Here is a 14,523-nt window from a genome sequence, read left to right on the forward strand (position 1 = left end):
GAATATTAGGTATCTTTTGCAACTAACCAGTTGATTTTTATATGTTCCCAGCCCCATACTTTACACACACATACACCCACACTTATAAATAGGGATGCTCATTTGGATTCCGCCGAAATGCAATTTCCGAAATTCCGATCGGAAATTGCATTTCCGCATCGGAATGTGGAAATCGGTAATACAAGTGCGGTAGGCGGATTTCAGCCAGAAATCGCTGAAATTTCTGCCGAATTTAACATCGATTTTCTTAAAAACTATAAGGTCTTTTTGAAAACTTTTTTTGCATCTTGTTCACAAGATTCAGTTTAAAAAACCCTGCAAATTTGGTGTTTCTAGGACTTACGGGGGCTTTGCTATTAACCACTAAAGTCAGCGGATTTTTACTGTAAATCTGCATCTAATTTTCTGCATTTTACATTACAGTAAAAATCTGCCAACTTTAGCGGTTAATAGCAAAGCCCCCGTAAGTCCTAGAAACACCAAATTTTCTGGGTTTATTAAACAGAATCGTGTGAACAAGATGCAAAAAACAAGTTTCAAAAAGACCTTATAGTTTTTGAGAAAATCGATGTTAAAGTCAGGGGAAATTTTCGCGATTTCCAGCAGAAATTCCGCATCGGAATGTGGAAATTGGTAGCGGAAATGCAGATTTACCGCGGAATCGGAAATTGGCATTTCCGACCATCCTTGCTTATAAACATACTTACTTACTCACAATTTGTAGTAAAAAGTAAAGATAATTTGCCTATCAAGTTTGAGTGATATTGTCTTCTGGGCCGCATAAATCCCGTGTTCCTAATTTCCTGTGCAGATGACCCCCCATTACAAGCATTTAGGAAAATCCATGCAGTAGTAATACAGATAGCAATACAATTCCCAATGAGATGTGCAGTCTCTGTATATAGCCCCAAATTTAGCTCAAAGTGTTGTAAAATATATGTGCATATACAGTATATACTTAGAAGGCATACATTTCATCCAGATTAAAATGCAATATAAATTACATTTATCTATATTCCTGTTACTTACAATAGAGAGTAAAAATCTGACAGATCTGACAGGTTTTGGACTAGGCCATCTCCTCTTGGAGAATTCTCAAGGTTTTCTTTATTTTCAAAAACACATACTGAATAGCAGTTGCTAAAATAGTGTGTGAATGAGAAGACAGGCTGGCCGACACCTTTATATAGATCTTTTCCAGGGATTGCTTTTGTAAAGAATATGGTAAACTCTGAGAACCCCCCCACACACACCAGGAGATGGATCAGTCTAAAACCTGTCAGATCTGTCAAATTTTTACCGCTTACTGTAAGTTAGAGAAACATAACAGACAAGTAATTTCTAGAGTATTCTAATCTGGAAGAAATGTACTTTTTGTACATACAGTATGTGTACACATGTATATTAAATTTTACAACTTTTCCTCCAATTTTCCGTTATTTAAAGGGTTACTAAAGCGACATTATGCGTATGATTTTTGAATTATACACCCAAATGTCGAAGTTTTGTAGATTTTTTCATAAAACAATAGGGAGTGACTCTTTCTCTTTAATATTTCTGGAAATGCTGTCCACACTTTTATAAAAGAAACATTTCACTGTCACACTGTAACTCCACCTGTGTTAAAAGCAAGAAAAACACCTGTCCAGAATTGTCATACTAGTATACTATTTTCATTCATTAAAAATGTGGAAATGGCATTAGTGAGGACAAGTTCTTAGAATTCCATATAGATGGGAATTTCCAAACATTGGTTTAGTTGTTGTGGTAACTATAAATATTACAGGTCTGGGGTGGATGTCTGTGCTCTAGAGTATAATTAAAGCTCTTTGCTGACATTAAAGTAGCAGTTAAGAGGCCTCTCTACATATATTTCCATAGGTATAAATCCGTTGGGGTCTAGGTAGGGAACAGTGGCGCCTTTGTGCCCCTGTGATTGGATGTTCCTTCAAATATTACCTTATAATATCTGAACAGGACAGAGTAGAGATAGATTGATTATAATACCGTTCTTCTTTGCATGCAAAGTATAAAAATTTAAGTATCTCCCAGTAGTGACATTTTATTTGCTCCTAAGTGCTAGTCCAGACTTATTTCCTTCTGCATATTGAAAGAGATTTGTCAGCGACATAACTGGGAAAAAAAAAACTGCAATAACTAATTCATACCAAAAACAGCTGAAAACAGCTTTTCTCTTCAAGGGTCCTGTCATAGCATTTAAATGATTATTGCAGTCAAGTCCCAGTAAAGTATCTGTAGAGCATTTAAAAGTTTTTTGGTGCTTAATTTGTACAGCAGATGCTAAAAAGGACAGACCCCTAGGGTCGAATTACGTCAATCCATTGAATCATGACCCATATTCCATATGTGATTGAAAAAGAGGTGCTTTACGTTTATGGGAAAGGAGCTGCCCACTTATACAGGCTAAAAAACGCAAAATCGCTGTATTTACGGTACATTTAAGACATAAAGCTCCAACAGTTTTTAGTTGGTCTCCAACAAATGAATAAAAAGTACTTTAAATATCTTTAGCGTAAAAATCAAAACATAAACATTTTGGTGGTTGAAATATACAACAGCAGTGTCTTGAAGCTACAAATATGGCAGGTGCAAGTTTAACTTGAAAACAAACTTCATAAGACTCTCAGCATTAGTAAATAATAAACTGTGACATATGCTAATGGCATTGGCAAAGTCTGCCAGTAAGTAAGTGCATTCCAATTACCCTCTTCAGCCAGCCCTCTACTAGGGATCCTATGTGTTCCTGTCATGTCACTGTGGTGTTACACCAAGGGGTACCTGGGACTGTAAGTCTTTAGTCTGCACTAGCTGAGGATGGAGGAGCATTCTTCACTGCTAAACTCTGCACAGCAGCATGCTTCAGTACCAAAATCTGCAGGCTGCTATCTTGGGTGCTCTAATGGGCTTGCTGCCATGCTGAGAACATCTCTTAGAAGTAATGAAAATCAGGGTAACTGCAACACAGTATGCTACAAAATTGGGAATTTATGTAGGACTCAGAGTATGTGAAAACTGGGAAAATTTGGGGGGGCACTGTTAAGTAGGGGACACCTTACAGGAAGCACTGGAAACCAAAGAACACACTACAGGTGCCCATACAGGCTTAGGACATCCTGTGGAGGAAACCAGAAAGCTGAGACAGTTTTAAAGGAACACTGAGAGGCTAGAAATTAATTTAAGGGGCACTGTAAAGCTGAGACACTGTGAAGCTGAGACACTGAGGTTGGGCTAACCATGTTAAAGCAGGATTGTCACCATAAAAAACAAATTTCAACAACAACTGGTCTGAGTGTATTAAGTGATAAAGATGCTAATCCTGCATTCAAAACTTTCAAAACCTTTTCTGCTGTTATGATTTGGAGTTATCACATACTTTAGGCGCACTGGCCCTTTAGTAGTCAGTGCCAAACAGTTGCATGCTGGGGGTTCTTTTTATATATAATATATTCCTCCTCTTCCCTTTATTTCCCTACCTAGCTGACTAGCTGAAACCTGATCCCATGCTCACTTGTGTTTACAAGCAAGGCTGAGGTGTCTCAGCGATTGGAGGAGAAAAGAAATAAAAGTTAAGGGAAGAATTACATCAGTATTTAGCCTCAGCTGTGGGCAAAAGACATGGCCCCACCAGGAACAGAATTCTCTTCATTTACTATATAAAATTTGCTGAAATCGAAACGTGGACAGTACAATACATGTGTTATGTAAGTAGATCAAGTATCTATCTACTTATATATGTGTTTTTCCCTGGCATAGCATGGCTAATTCTACTGCTTTAACACATTTAGGTTTTACTGAGCTATATGTATTTTACATGATTGGTTCATTAAGATGAGGCCAAATTTATTTCATCTCAACCACAAAAAATTAGTAAATGGAGAAATACATTCTTTAATGCAATGTTCTACAATATTCACATAAGTGAGCAAATATTTTTGTGATAAACCACAAGATATTTGTTTAAACACAAAAAGACATACAGTAGAAAGAATTGAGTTGTGCCTTTAATATACTACAAAATATTCTCAATATGAGGACAACGGGCGGTAAGGGTAAGAGAGACTGTGGGGTGAAGTGGTTAATGTAAGCAAAGGCGATGGTCTTTAAACATAGCAACATCAAAAAATGTATTGCAGTACGTCACATTATTGATGAAAGCTTCAACACAATATTTTATACACATGTACGGTAAATATAAATAAACTAACACTTCAAAAAATGTATGTAGTCCATGAAAATATACACAAAAACATAAAAAGTAGCGAATTCTGAAACTGCAATTACATCCTTTTATGGTAAATCCATATAACAGATTATACATTTTATCTTGTCTTAATTTCTTCAACAGTATGCAAACATTGAATATGTAGCAGATTTGCTTTTACCAGTTACTTTCCTGACCAGGAGTGGTAAAGTGGTGCTATTGTTTTTATTTTTTAAAGAAAAAAAACTTGACTTAAATATAAAAATAAAACATATAAAATATATTTTTTAAACATAGGAAATGACAATCTTTGTGTACATAGATTGCTTTTTGAATTGGTTTTTTTTTATGTCAATAATTTCGAACTTTGTGCCATCTAAATTTGAAAATTGTCATCATAGTTAATTTGTCAGATGGAACTAAAGCTTTTCAGCCAAATGTTCCAGCCATTACATGTATGTGGACTGAAATGTGCAAAATCAAATTTTGCCTTTGTTGGTAATTTTTTTAATCAGTGCTGACCAACAATCCTGCACTTTATGAGATATAGTTGGAATACGATGTAAATTTGTGGCAAACAAAAAAAAATACAAATGCAATCTTCACTTCTGTTGGTTGTCTTGTATAATGTATCAATCCATTTTGTATTTGTCGAGCCCACTACAGCTAAGCATCTATGGCTTTATGCTCCCCAGATTTGAGATTACATTATACTACAAAGAGGGGAGGATTCTGCACAGGTTGACATGTAGTGGTACATTACACTAAAAAAAGGAAAGTATAAAATGTATTATCGCTTATTTAAACAGAATTAACATCTTCCATAGCACTGTACATAGTACAAAGAAAAACTGGGGAGCATAGATAGATGAGAAATTCAAAATTGCAGAATCAGGCGGACATCAAGCAATACAAGTACAAATACATACATAGTTGATGTGTGGTTTGAGACATCATTAATACTAGTAGATGTTCATATGACAAATTACAACAGAATACTAGTAAGAGGTCCCTGCCCTTGTGAGCTTACCACCTAGAGAGCAGTGGGTTGGAGAAGTTAGTGGAGTTAGTGGATGAGTGAGCCACCCCTGCGACCTAAAGCAAATTATAGGCTTGTCTGAAAAGGTGTGTTTTTTACTAGTATCTCATATAGTCTTGTCTGAAAAGGTGTGTTTCTCGCGAGTATGCCCTCCTCCAAAAGAGGAGGTCAAACTCGTGAGAAGTCCAGTTTGCAGGAGTGAAAGGAGGTAACCTACCTAGAGGACAAGAGGATCTCCTGAGAGGAGTGAAGGTTCGGGTGGTATGGTATCTGGAGATTAATAAGGAAATGTATGGAGGTGACAACTTATGTAGAGCTTTTTATGCAAGGAGGAGATGTTTTACCTGGACTCTTTGGGCAATTGGTAGCCTATGGAAAGATTTGCAGAGAGGGGCTGCCTCAGAGGAGCAGGAGCAGAGGTGGATGAGAAAGGCAGCAGAGTTCAGTAGGGACTGGAGAGGTGCCAGTCTGCTTTTGGTATAATGTGGTGATGCAAAATTAAAAGACAGGTCATCCAAACTGATACTCCAGATTTCAGATGACATCAGCTGGTTAAATTGTCTGCAGCACACCTGCAACTCTCAAGCACTTCAGAATCAGATCTCTTTTCTGAAATTACCATTTCTACTCCCCTTGTCCGCTGACAGAGGCTTCTCTATAGCTAAGGTGAGGATCCAGCCTTTTCAAAAGCTAGTTATTGATGAACCCAAGTAAATGGTACAAGTAAATACTATAAGATGGATGCAATGAAAGTCCCTAACAATACTAACAAGAGTTCAAAAATATCAAGACTAGTGATGATCATAATCTGCTAGTAATTAGTAAACGAAATCAGGATTTTGAAATGTAATTGATTCTGCGTAATTCATTAGTAATTGTGTGTAATTATCAGGAATTTTGCGTAACTTTGTGCCGAGTTTGGTGGTTAATAACAAAGCCCCCATATATGCTATCGCCCCCAAAATTGCTAGTATGTATGTATAGTGGGAACAATTTTTCAAAAAGACCTTGTAATTTTTGAGAAAATCTATTTTAAAAATTCAAAGGAAAAATAGTTTTTAATCTCAAAAAAATGTAATTTTACTTCGCTTAAAAAACATTTTTCCTCTGAATTTTTAAGATTAGCTTTCACAAAAACAAAAAGGTGTAAATTTTGTGCTAAAATCGGCACAAAATGACGCAAAAATTATATGAAATTATGATTTGTGATTACAGTTAAAAACTAAATTAAATAAAAAATATTGTAACATTTTGCATTGCAGTTTTGCAATTGTAAATGACATTGCGAAATAGCGATTGTGCAAAATGTGTGCGCATCACTATTCATGATGTCTGAGGTTTGCAGCTGATGCAGTAGAAGCAAGAAATAAAAGTATGGAACAATTTGCTTTAAAATTAGAAAAATTGCATATGGCAATCTGAAACTCCCTGGATAAAATTCTCATATTGTTGGAAATATAGCACGTTTTCATTGATTCCCTTAGGAAAACATTAAATCATTTTTTGAATACATTTCTTCTCTTTCAAGCAATACATGACTATGTTATTGTACATGAGGAGCTCAGGGAATTATTCCGCCTACCACAGTCAATTCATCTAAGTAAGAACAAAGTTAATTTTAAAACCTCAGGGAATGTTTTACTGCTTTTTCAGTTACTTTAAAACCTTTAAAAATACAAACAGTACAAATAACCAGGAGCCACTATGTCCTCGTAAGGACAGCTGGCCCCTTAAAAAAATTGTACTCACGGCCTTCTGGTTACCGTTGAAGAGGAACCATAATGACATATAGCAAAACGTAATTAGTTAGAATACCCATTTTACTTTAATTATCCTGGATTCAGTGTCATAAACACTTCTTACATCTATATATGCTGTATTTTACTATTTAACCCAGTGTTGTTTAGCCCTGGCTATGATGTAATGCAGCCTTCTTCCTCAGAGCACTCTAAGAGATCATGTGATGTTCATGCTCACTTAACAATCACCTTGCAAGCAGTAAAGATGCTAACAAACTTAAGAAGGTAAATCAGGGGTCAAGTAAGATTTTACAATGGGAAAACATTGACTAAATCATTTATAAATGAATATTGTAATAAAAAAAGCAACTTTGATAATTAGGTTGTATGAAGTAAGGTTGCTCTTTAAGCAACCATTCAGCAAGCTTGTAGACATTTGTATATACCCTCTCTACAGGCGTGATTACTAGTGATGGTCATGTCTCGGAGAACTTATGAAGAATGGGATAAGTTTGGTCAGGTGATAGATATCTAAGTCTTTGAATTGCCAGTCATGATCATGTGCTAGGGCCGGTGCACACCAAAAACCGCTAGCAGATCTGCAAAATGCTAGCAGATTTTGAAACGCTTTTTCTTATTTTTCTGTAGCGTTTCAGCTAGCGTTTTGCGGTTTTGTCTAGCGGTTTTGGTGTAGTAGATTTCCTGTATTGTTACAGTAAAGCTGTTACTGAACAGCTACTGTAACAAAAACGCCTGGCAAACCGCTCTGAAGTGCCGTTTTTCAGAGCGGTTTGCGTTTTTCCTATACTTAACATTGAGGCAGAAACGCATCCACAATCCAAAAAATGCCTCACCCAGGCATTTTTCGTTTCTGCAAAATGCCTCCCGCTCTGGTGTGCACCACCCCATTGAGATACATTGACCAAGCAGATCCGCAGCCGCAAGCGGATCTGAAAACGCCCAAAAAGCCGCTCGGTGTGCACCAGCCCCTAAAGCAGGATGTGATCACAGCAAATCAGAGCTTTGAAAAACAAATTACAGCTTCTCCATGAGTTCTAGTGAATACCTTTGCCATCTATCTCACACCATCTCACCATAAACTTTTTAGGAAGCCTTCATTAGGCAATGTTTGGAAAGCATTTGTGTACAATTAGGTTGTCCTGTCTATAAATGCAGATGTGTCAAAGGGTCATTTAAATGATGTTTCCCATGCCAGGTGTACTTGGTAAACAACTGCTTTCATAATTGGACATATTTAGCAATACAACTACATTGATCTGCTAGAACAAGTCCTTATGGAAAACCGTTTAACATTTTATGACCCCTTTCCACAGTTGTCGAGTGAAGATCTTTCTTCTAATCTTACATGATGCCTGCAAGTATTCTCGGGTGACTTTCCATGAATATCTAGATCATGTAGTTTAGTTTACCTAACTTGATTAGGCACTTTAAAACAGAACGATGAAAGATCTGCCTCCACCCGTTTATTAAAGTATTCACCAAGGCTAACCTAAAGGAAAAAACAGATATTTGCCTAAGAATAGGGAAGCCTCTGGATCCTGCAGAGGCTTCCAATGGCCTCCTGGCCCACACCATTGTGGTACGTGGACCCTTGGAACATATCCGACAAGAGCTTGTTGGATATGTTATGGGGCTATGGCAGGGGCGTAGCAATAGGGGTTGCAGAGGTTGCAACCGCATCGGGGCCCTTGGGCCAGAGGGGCCCTGGAAGGCCCTCCCTCAACTACAATTTTATCTCTCTATTGGTCCTGTGCTCATAATAATCACTTCTATAGATACTTTGAATAGTGGTAATCATTAACAAACTGTTCCCTAACCCCTTCTTGCACCTCTGACATTGTAGTTGCCATTGGCAGATTTTGGTGCGCCGTATCAATCGTTAGGTATGGAGTGCTTGGGGGCCCCATTGTAAAACTTGCATCGGGGCCCACAGCTCCTTAGCTACGCCACTGGGCTATGGTCCTCTTCATGCACGAGTGCAGCAGTACTGCGCAAGCTGTAAGCCGGATGTGCTCATCCACTAGCGGCTCTGTACTACTGCTGAGGCCCAGCTGTACCAGTCCAGGTGCTGCATAACCGTGCTATGCATGAAGAGGAGCGCAATCACGAAGTGGGTCCCAGGCAGTGGCAGTGGTCTGGTGAAGGACGCAGGAAGCCTCTGGAGGATCCAGAGGCTTCCCTCTTCCTAGGTAAGCATCTCTCTTTTTAATCCAGGCCTCCTAGAGTTTTCTTTAAAGAGAACCCGAGGTGGGGATCTTAGAAAGAAATCTATACACAGAGGCTGGGTCTGGCTATAAGGCCCAGCCTCTGTTGCTAGTTGAAACCCCGCTAAGTCCCCCCTGCGCTCCGCTTTCCCCTATAAATTACAGCCGGGCTGGCGACACACAGCGTGTCACAGCGAGCTGTATTTACCTCCCTAATGTCACTCACGCCGCGCCCTTGCCTCCTGCAGAGCGCCGGTCTCCGCCCGCGTCCCTTCCCTCGCCGCTGATTGGAGGGAAGGGACGCGGGCGGGGAGCGGCGCTCTGCAGGAGGTGGGGGGAGCGGCGGGAGTGACATTAGGGAGGTAAACAATGCCCGAGAGCGTGGCCGTAATTTAAGGGCTTGAGCGAAGCCCAGGGGGCACTTAGGGGGGATTCAACTAGCAACAGAGGCTGGGCACTATAGCCAGACCCAGCCTCTGTGTATAGATTTCTTTCTAAGATCCCCACCTCGGGTTCTCTTTAAGGCAATTTTAGAAGTACTAAACATAAGAAGCAACCATTGGCATTAAATACAATTCACAAACACTTTCTAACAGATTGTCTGAAAAAATATCTACTCTACTGTAACAATTATGACAAGGTCCTGATAAAACAGAATGGATAGCTTGGCGTCTGACTTTCTTTGCTGTTAGTGGTCCCAGTCGGGAGATTGCCGCACTCAACCTGTCGAAGAAACACCACCAGAGGCTACAGAAAATCTTCCTAAAGGGGTTCATACCTTTGACACCCAAATATTCAGTATCTCAAACTTCTGTACTTATGTTCCTAACTTAATATTTGGGAATTCATCTTGTTTTCTTTCTTGTGCCATCTGCCAAAGGAATAGGTAGTGAGAGCTAGTTTTCCCAATTAGAAAATAGATAACAATAAAATGAATCAATAAAATCGCAGTTTCTCCACATTATCCTAAACTTAAAAATAAGTTTTGCGCAACTTGCACTTTGCAATGTACTGTAACTATGTTACCTTTACAAAATGAAAGATCATAATATAGAGCCTACAGCCAACAATGATGTGCTAAAAAATTAATTCTTTAAAAGGGGATATACTCAGACAAAAGAAAAAAGGTCCATTCAAAATAAGTAAACTTTTTACATGAACCAAAAAAGTTCCCAGCTCCGTTTGCAGGCATGGGCCCATATGCAATTCACTTTTTCACCCGTGTTTTCTCCTAGAAGATGATTTTTCAACTTCGATTTAAAATAACTTTTTAGCACTTTACAATAGAAAAATTACCAAAAAGTAGGCGAAAAGATACTTTGAGTATTTGTTTGCTTGTTGGTGGTTTAAAAGGCATTTTATTTAAAAGTTGTGAAAATGTCACCCAGGAGAAAACTCAGGTGAAAAAGTGAATTGCATTTGGGCCATGGTGTCTTCCACACTACTGGCACTGTAAGACTATACCCTGTAGTATATACATACTTGCTTGATAAAGGACTTGTTGAGGTCCAAAATGGACTAGTGCCGCTACCATTGTACATTGGTTTGTATCTATATTGAAATAATACAGCATATTTGGCTGCCTTGAAAAAGGGAGTTTGAAACGTTTTGGGTGTATGTTAATAAAGTTTACGTATTTTAAATAGACCATTATAGACCAAATAGACCATTTTAAATAATTTTTTCAAATCTAGTGGGTGCAGTGATCATCCTTCATGATTGCCCCTCCTTCCACATTTAATAACTATGATGTTCTAGAAAGATTATTCTCCATTGCAGCCATGGCAACAGTTCACTGTTTGGTAACTAAAACCAGGCCCAGATTTACTTCACAGAAGCCTATAGGCACAGTTGTCCTGGCACCTTAGACTTAGACTCCATGAACCTTCAAATCCCACACCAAACCGCACCATGAGAGTGCTGGCTGGCCCAGCTGTCAGTTCTATCTTACTTTCCTTGCCCATCATAGGTACCTGCAGGTGTTCCTTTGTGTTGGGTAGCCAGAAGTACATGCAATATTGAGTGGCTAGAAGCGTCCCCAAGTATTAGGTAGCTAGAGGAACCTCAGTATTAAATAGCTAGAGGTGCCTCTGACTGAAGGGAACCACCTTTCCATCATCAGGCGGCTGTAGGCACGTGACTATAGTGCCTTATGGTAAATCCGGCCCTGACTAGGGCCCGGTGCACACCGAACGGTTTTTGAACCGTTACGCAAACCACTTCCACCTGTGAAAATGCTTGGCTAATGTATTTCAATAGGATGGTGCACACCAGAGGTTTGAGGTTTTTAGAAAACCGCAAACGTGGGTCCTGCAGCACTTTTGCGGTTTGTAGATACGTTTCTGCCTCAATGTAAAGTATAGGAAAAGCTCAAACTGCTCTGAAAAACGCTAGATCAGAGCGGTTTTCCAGGCGTTTTTGTTACATTAGCTGTTCAGTAACAGCTTCACTGTAACAATATTTGTAATCTGCTACACAAAAACGCTCCAAAAAATGCTAGGCATGTTTAGAAAACATCTCTAAACATGCCTAGAATGGCTCTGAAATCTGCTTCAAAAACCTCTAGTGTTTTGCAGATCTGCTAGAGGTTTTTGGTGTGCACTGGGCCTATAACACACACACACTCTGATTAAACAGAGGCGTTAAGCGGAAGGCTCAGGGGACAGAACAGTGGGTTTCTAAAGTTCTTAAGGTGCCCATTAACAGTACAATTTTTTTATCAGATACGATCTTTCGACGCAATTTGAATGATTGTAACTAATTGATTGCTCCCATTTACTAAATAATAATTAATTCAAATTTGATCATACAAAACAAATTTCAGGTTGATTTTATCCTATTTAGCAATCAACCAAATAATCGTGAGAGCTTATATGAATGCAAAGCTTTTTATCTCTAAACTATCATCTGTACCAAAGGTGATTTGATCAGTGCATTTTTGTTTCTAGCCATGCTGTAGTTTGTTAGGCAGGGGTTACATTTGCCTTTTTTTCATGCACATTTTCTGCACATAAAAATGCATTTCAACTGAGAAGCCGTGTAAATCAACATACTAGTTCACACTAATGCGTTTTTCTTGTGCAGAAAAAACTGACATCCTGCAGCATTATTCTAAACATGTGTGTGCATTTTCTCTATCAACTAAATTAGCTGCTGTAAACACGGTGTGCAGAAAACATGTGCATAACATCCTCACGGAAAACTGGAAGACAAGTGTGACCCCTGCCTAAGACTACACACTGGGGTGTTGTGTACCCTATAAAAACAGGATTGTAATGAAATGGAGTGGGAAAGTCACATCGTGCATTACACAGGAAATATACAGGAAATACAGACTAACCAGCAAGCTCATGGTGAACCAGAACTCATTGGAGTGTGTGAGGGGCTACAATGGTCCTAAAAGCCCCCTTAGTATAATGCTAAGAAAATGCAACACATCGTTTAATGAAGCATATTGTTAATGGACACATTGTGTCTGGCACAATGCAAAGCCCTAGTGTGAATGAAATCTAAAGGTACCCATACACTTATAGATTTGCAGCAGATTCGACCATTACATAGATTCCTGTCAGATGCCTGTCAGGACGAATCTGACAGGAATCTATCTGATGTGTGCCACACACAAGGAACAGATTTCCAATAGATTTCAGAATGAAATCTATTGAAAATCAATCGAAATGCAATGTTGCACCATTCAATCCATTGCAACACTATGGGCCATCGAACTGCTGCAGCAGCCAATCGACCTAGATTTTCAATCCGGACCAATCGATCAAATCGATCGAAATCGGTCAGAAATCGGTCAAATCGGCGATCGATCATGCTTCCTGTTGCAGCGATTTCTAGCCGATTCGATCACAGTGGTCGAATTAGCCTTCGATCAATGGCTAAAATTGACCAGTGTATGGGCCACTTAAAACCTCCAAATTGGCCTATATTCTCTTTCTCTGCATTGTCTTCACATCATAAAACTTCCTCTTATAACAGGCACAATGCAAAGCCCTAGTGTGAACGTAGTCTAAAACCTCCAAATATGCCTATACGGTATTCTATTTCTCTGCTTTGGCTTCACATTCTAAACACTTCCTCCGATAACCACAGTTTCTTCCGTCCAGCACCTCTGACGTCATGACAAGTGCAGGAGCATCCCATCACCATGGTTACTACCAGCCTGCACCTCTCATAACATCAGGTGATGGATGGAAGTAACATTGGTGATCAGAGCCGAGCGGCCTGCAGGAGAGCAGCGAGTTCCATGCTTGAACAGGGCCACGCGAGTTAATGGCAGAAGTGGACAACGGAGGTGGAGCCCAGGGAGAGTGACAGATGGCAAAGGGGGAATAAAGGGCACACAGGGGCTACGAGGTAGCAGAGGGGTTACAGAGGGGACACAGGAGGACACAAGGTGGCTTAGGGGGAACAGGGTGGCACAGGGAGAATAGAGGTGGATAAGTGGTGGCCTCAGGGAGGGGGGCCCAGATCTGATATTCTGCTTAGGGCGCCATTTGGCCTTAATCCAGCTCTGACAGTGCATATTATACAAATATTATTATTACAATAAAATAAGAAACATGTACAGTTGGTTGAACTTGAGCCACCTTTCTCTTTCATGCTGTCGCAGGATAGACCATTCTGTTTTTATTAATATTTTATTGACATACATTTGTTCACCAAAGCAGTGTTTATCCAGCCTTGCCAACATAAAGTGGTGTTGTGGGCCGCTACTCACACATTTTAAAATACATCACATTGAAGGAATTGCCGGAAAGTGTGCTCTTTAGATTTTGTACCTTGACAGTCTGGGTACCAGCACTTTGTTTATGGTGTACATGTGTCTGCTTATCTGACACCTTCATGGACGGAAGGATGAACCATTCTCTGATGGCACTAAAAAAACACAATTTATTTAAATCTTTGTGGTTCCATAAAAGACAGGTCACGAAAATAATCCCAGACCCCCTTCTACTGAGTTTTTTAAATTACAAATTATAATAAGAAATTATTTTCAGAGCATCTGAAACTATGCAGTTAAAAAGTAAGAAGTAGCTGATAAAATGCTACATAAACAAGCCAGGTGCAGCATAATAAAGCATTAATTGCTGTCTAATTGAGGCAGAACTGTTTCTGAGGCTAAGATCTGGAGCACCCTTTATAGTGTACAAGCCACAAAACTGCATCCTTTTGTCTTTTTTGAATATTACCTGAAATTGTGGTTTCACTTTGTTTGATGGGAATCTATGATTACAGCACAAATAGGATCATTTAGTGACCCTTTTACTGACTGATGTCACGCAGTGA

At 39.3% G+C, this 14,523-nt stretch overlaps 1 long non-coding RNA gene across 1 annotated transcript in view; it reads right to left on the reverse strand.

Annotated features, from left to right (window-relative positions):
• Nucleotides 1-14,523, reverse strand: part of LOC137563890 (uncharacterized) — a 182,946-nt gene that overhangs the window by 134,787 nt on the left and 33,636 nt on the right. Inside the window, exon 2 of the long non-coding RNA XR_011030462.1 lies at nucleotides 10,004-10,096. This is a non-coding gene — a long non-coding RNA (uncharacterized lncRNA). The remainder of the gene's footprint in view (nucleotides 1-10,003; nucleotides 10,097-14,523) is intronic.

Source organism: Hyperolius riggenbachi, chromosome 3 (assembly GCF_040937935.1).
Source record: "Hyperolius riggenbachi isolate aHypRig1 chromosome 3, aHypRig1.pri, whole genome shotgun sequence".
Classification (NCBI taxonomy): domain Eukaryota; kingdom Metazoa; phylum Chordata; class Amphibia; order Anura; family Hyperoliidae; genus Hyperolius; species Hyperolius riggenbachi.